The sequence below is a fragment of the Ascidiella aspersa genome, chromosome 9 (assembly GCF_963924565.1).
Source record: "Ascidiella aspersa chromosome 9, kaAscAspe10.2, whole genome shotgun sequence".
NCBI lineage: Eukaryota > Metazoa > Chordata > Ascidiacea > Phlebobranchia > Ascidiidae > Ascidiella > Ascidiella aspersa.
In genome coordinates this window covers 10,508,956-10,514,955 of record NC_139455.1, presented here as the reverse complement: position 1 = coordinate 10,514,955, position 6,000 = coordinate 10,508,956, and positions in this window count along the sequence as shown.

The following is a 6,000-nucleotide window of genomic DNA, read 5'->3' as shown; positions in this document are numbered from 1 at the left end:
TTTACATATTTTAATACAAAAGAGAGTACTATACCCTCTTTAAAATTGGAGGCTTCGGTCTGCCATATTAATAACAAATTATTAGAAATGAACTCAACTGAATGGTATTTTAATTAAAACAATTATGGTTCTGCAGTAAATAATGAGAGCACACATAGCGAATTATGACGTAATAATAAAAAACTGTACAGTTTAGTCATCAGGTTTTTAATCTCAAGGAAAAAACACCTGATGTACTGTTCCTTAGATTTTTTAGTGGGGTATGTTTCAAAATGTGCTTTATTTGGTTTAAATTGATAATATGTATGTTATAGTCATGCCTATACCTTGGTGTGTTTAATATTACTTCTACTATAGGCCTACCTGTGAAAATCACGAGCAAAAACGTTTTTTTCCGGTTGCACTGTATACAGTTGCGCACATTTTTGGTTAACTAATTTTATAAGTTACACGTCGCATTGGGCAAAAAAGGTCAGCCCGTTGCTCGAAATAATGGATAATTTGAGATGTTGTAAGAGCATTGGCCCCACCGTTATGTAATTTCAGTTGGCTTAAAGACATAGTTCAAGCGAAACGACATGTGAATAAAAACGCAGATGGCGTAGTTGTCCTAAAAATATATTTAAACAAAAAAAAATGATAGTTTTTGCATCATATCATTAAAAACTGAAGATAAAAAACATAAAAATACAATTTTAAATCCCCCTCCCCGGTTGAATACTCAGGTGTATACGACGAATTAATAAGTCAATTACTCGTGCGATGAATTTCCGATGCATTCTTTTTTTTCTGCACATTATTCATGCAGACAACTTATATATTGGGTACGATATGCACGGATCAGATCTGTAATGTAGCTTAATATTAAATTACAAAGCCAAAAGTTCGAGTAGACTGACAACATCTTGATTAAGACGTTTTGATTTGTTTTGTTTTTTCGAACTAAGAAAGTAAAGGGTAAAGGGGTAGTGGATTATTCTTCCCATTGGCCAAAAAGAAGGCCAATGAATGCCTGAAGAATAGGTTCAGGCCCAGTCCTCAAGATAACCAATCTCACAAAGGGAGATGGGCCGCCACATGGGAGGTAGTGCCCGAGTTAACTGTGCATCGGAAAAGGTGAACATTTTCTCCTTTTTGGTTGTGGTGAAGGTAATAATATATGTGTCAGTAAAATAATAATTTTAGTATTTTACTGGCCAAAACAAAAACGGTGTTACCCAGGATAAAATGCCAGGACACAAACCCCACAGTGATCCGATTAAAAACCCAGACGTTTTGATACAAGCTTGTACAATCTTCAGTTAATGTGACTGAGAAGCGCTTAGAGCATCACTTATAAAAGGTATAGGGCCCAATGCTATCAGTCTGAGTTTCTATAGTTGGTGCATTATTTAGAACCTTTAGGTGTTGAACAGGTGTCAACGTTCAGTTCGAGGCTGCAGTGGATAGATACGACTCAAGTAGCCGCAATCTAAAAACGTCTAAAGCCCCCTTAAGCACTTCGGGGTTGCAAAAATCAACCTTATGGTTCAAATGCTACAGAAGATGTCTGCAAACCTCTCATTTTTCTTCTTTGGGTCAAACGACAGAAAAGACTGAATTCATTATTATCAAGCTTGTATCTTGTTCTTGATAAAATTTACACTCCGAATCCCTCTTCCTAGTATAATATTCTTTTGAATGGCTATCGCCAGATACACTACACCGTCTACTAGCAGACTGACACTAAACTAGCTAATGCGCAAGCAATCAACCCAACCAATGGACCAATTACAGTTACATAACAGTTCCATTCACATTTAGCGCAAGAAAATGAAAACGTCAATTAGGTTGACAAAATAGTCCAATCACAGCAAACTTTTATCCGTGTAATGCAGTGGTTCTCAACTAGGGTTCCGTGACAGCACTCTAGGGCAGTGGTTCTCAGCCGCCGGTCGATCCGAGTCAACTTTTCTGTCAGTCAGCCAAATATATTACAATTTTATATCTCAATTGCAAAATGCATAATGTTAAAGGCTTGTCCATCAAATTTAAAACTTAGCCAGTTCCGTAATTTGCGGCGTTGTGACGTAATATAGAGTTAATGGTTTACTTTAGGCTTTAACGTACGACACAATGCTGCAAGTGCTGTGCCCACCTGTTTAAAAGTATATGAAAAACTTCAATATAATCGTATAAAACGTATGATATCAAAAATACAGTAGCAAATCGCTCATTAAATTGAAGTTCCCATTCTAAGTTACGTACTTTTGTCGTAATTACATTTTGGTTTAATTTTTTAAGGTCCACCGGTCCGCAAAATTTGTTTTGAAATTTTACCGATCCGTAAGCGGTGGAAAACTAATGCCCAAGGGTGCCATTTTTAGCGCTCAAGGGTGCCGAGAGATATTTCAAATTCTTTTGTGTTCCAATTTTTACATTATAGGTAATTGCTTATTGGTGTGTGTAATTGTTTATTGGTGTGTTTTTTTGTGTGTTTTCAACCTTGTTGCATAGTTAATGTGCTGTTTCAATCGCGATCAAAGGAAACTTGTGCCACCGTGTTTGATTGTCGCGAAACGCAAAAATATTCTATTTGTGTGATTAAATTTGGTCGAAAAATAATTTTTGGCATGGCTTTGAACATGCAGATGGTGATAAATCACCAAGTTCGCGGGTCATTAAAAAATTACTTTTTAAGTCTTTGCAGACATTGTTTTAGGGACAAGAATAACAGCTAATAAAAACAACCAAAAATGCAGATTAGGGCTATATTAGGGCAACTCATTGCATTTGTGACATCGCGGATTATTCAACAGAAAAGTCGATATAAGGCTGATGTCGTGAGAACTACAACGGTATACGCGTCATTTACCTGCAGCACATAAGGCTAATTCAGTGAAGATCTTTCGGAAGTTTCCCAGGGGGATTTAACACCAATAACGGATGCTACTTTAACTTAAAAGGTATTGCTTAAATGTAAACAGAAAAACAATGCACCAATACGTTATCAGTAGGGCCATTATTTTTTGACTTGTCAAAATAGTCAAAATTAGTCAAAATCTAAAAAAAAATGCACAGAAATCGTTTACAAAATTAAAAAAAAACATGGTCAGTTTTTTTAAATTGTTGTACAGTTTTTTGTAAGTTTGTCATTAAATTTTATTAAAAAAATTTAGTTTTGATTAACATTTAATGACATTTTAACTGTATTGTATCTTCATTAGAGGCGAGCACTCGAGCAGGCAGATATAACCACCCATCAGGCCTCTCTGATTCGGATAAATGCATTGAACAGTACCGGTAGGCTATTTGCTGACTTTTTTCGCTTGTGATTTGCAATTATCCAATTTCCTATTTCGATAACTAGCTCTATGTTAATTTTCTGCAATTATTTATACGTTGCATTTTAGCTGTTTACACCACATTTTTCGATTAATCAGCGTCTTGTTTTTTTGGCATTTTTATAGCTGTTTTTAATTGTTTTATTGAAATGACAAAAATATCAAGTATAAGTATTTTCATGAGCTTTATGTAACCCTGAAAAAAATAATTGATTTGTTTGAAGAGTCAGTTAAACATCAAAACGTGCGGTATGAGACGCCAAAACTAACGCAGTACTTCAAAAAACAATAAGCTATTGAAATCAATATATTTCTAACAGGTTAAAATTTCAAAAAAACAAATTATTTTTAGGTCAAAATTTGTCAAAACTGTAATTTTCCGGGTTAATTTTTTATTTTCTTGATCAAAAAATAATCGCCCTATCAAATAACAAATATATGTCATTTTAATTATTATACACTATATAGGGTTACCAAACGTCAGGATTTTCCCTGGCATGTCAGGGAATTTAGTGTTAAAATCTGCGTCAGGGAGAAATGGCAAAACATGCTTAGGTCCACATGTCCGGAATTTAATCGTACTCTACAAAATATATCGCCAAAACATTTACAATATCAAAAACCATACTTGTTAATACAAAGATTTGTTTAATTTTTTTTTACTGTTTAATATATAGCTCAAATATTTAAAGAGTATAACTCGCGAGTGCAAAATATGAGAGTTTAACTCGCGAGTGCAAATAGGTGAGTAACTCGCGAGTGCAAATATTGTTGTTAAATTACTGTTCATTTTTCAGTACTAAGTTGGTTTAATCATTTTGTGTTCGCTTCTTAAAAGAGTTTTTGCTTTTTACGTTCTATTTTCGTCAGCTCAGTTACAAACTTTTACCCAGCATGCTTTTTATAATGCAACTTAAATGATGGCAAACCCTTAACAAGCAAGATAATATATTTTTCTTTATTAAATATGGAGTTACAGGTAAAAACATCGTGTGCCTACTGCTAAACCTACTGTGGAATGGAAACACACTTAATTGTTTTGATTTTGTAAGTCTAATTTTGTTTCCCTTTTAAAGATTCGAGATAAGTTTGGTAATTGACCTTAAATTTGCTTCTAAGAGAAAAGGTAAATTCACGAGTGAAATAGCCTACGTAAAATATCCATGCTTCGGAAATGGTTGAATTTCAATGGGATGTAGAATGTTTAGTTTGCGACCCGTAGCAGGCACTATATCTCAGTTCATACAAAGGTAGCGCACATTTAAAATTGCACATCAGTTCTGATAAATGAAAAAGCGCGAATTTTTATTTCTATAGCACGTACCCGTTGAAATCGGATGGGTCAGAATGTGCCGTGCGTCTCTGACACCATCGAAAAAAAGAAAAACGAATTTTTACAACTTAAACTATGCACAAAGGCACTTTTCTGTTTTCCAACTTTTAATTTAAAAAACATCACGTTTTAACATAACTTTGTGACTTTATCCCGGGTTTTTAAGGCCCCTGATGTGGAGTTGTCCATTGCAACCGCAGTAAATTTGTCAGGGAATTTTTCGTTTTAAAATATGGCAATCCTATATAATTCACCGGGTATCATTAATTCAGTATACGGTATGTCTTCTATAAACAGAATAATTTCAACTCTAAATTAATTAAAATAAAAGCTACATTTTTGGGTCAAAATACAATCTTTTTAATTATTAAGTAAGTGCGGACTTGTTTGTGTATTTCGCAATCACACATAATTGCTGTATATTTGGAGAAATTATGTTGATAAAAACGTTCGAAGCGCATGCAAAAAATAGACAGCAAAAATACTGTCTTTTGGCTTCTGACGCAAATGTGTCTCTTGTAGTTTTAGTTTTACATATATATTATTTAATTAGTCGCCTGTTTTACTGTGTTCGCCCAGTATGCACGTCTCGTAACATATAGCGATTGAATATCGTAACATATATATAGCGATTGAACTTTTTTTAGAAATAAAGTACCGCTATAGGTTTATTAATAAATAAATCATTTACGGTAACTATGTATCTGTTGGCATTATACAGTAAATAACATGTAAACAACAAGTGACAAATTGTAAATTAAGAAGAGGTACTGTCAATAAAACCTGGTCCATTATTGTGCGTGTGACGTATATGAAGCTTTTTAATGTAAAGCCAGTGAAGACGAATAAATGATGTAAGAAGACTACTACATAGTTTAAATCAGATTGTTAAATACTTTAAGATAAAATAATAGCATGCATTTCTAGGTTTGTTGATCGTTTTGGTAATAGATCGGGTTGGTCCAAATTATCTTATACTTTTTTGATTGAGTTTCATCATGGAGCACTAATAGTGCTCTATGGTTTCATTTGTGTCTCGCGAAAACGGGGAATTTCCCTTAAGCAAAATCAGTTTTAGGCTACTGGCCATTTCGAAATGGCAATGTGTTTAACATATTTCAATGGTCACGTTTCAACCATTTTGCAAGCATACATCGTATATTTATTAAATATGTCTTTGGGTCGATGTTTTGTTTATTCTCTTTTTGAATACCACAATTTTTGATATATATTTTGGCGCTGGTGTAGAATCCTACAAAAACGAACATTATTTGGGTTAGGGTGCGGTTTGGGGTTTTATAAGGTTAAGCAATATTATTAAATAATAAAAGTTGACCCATCCAA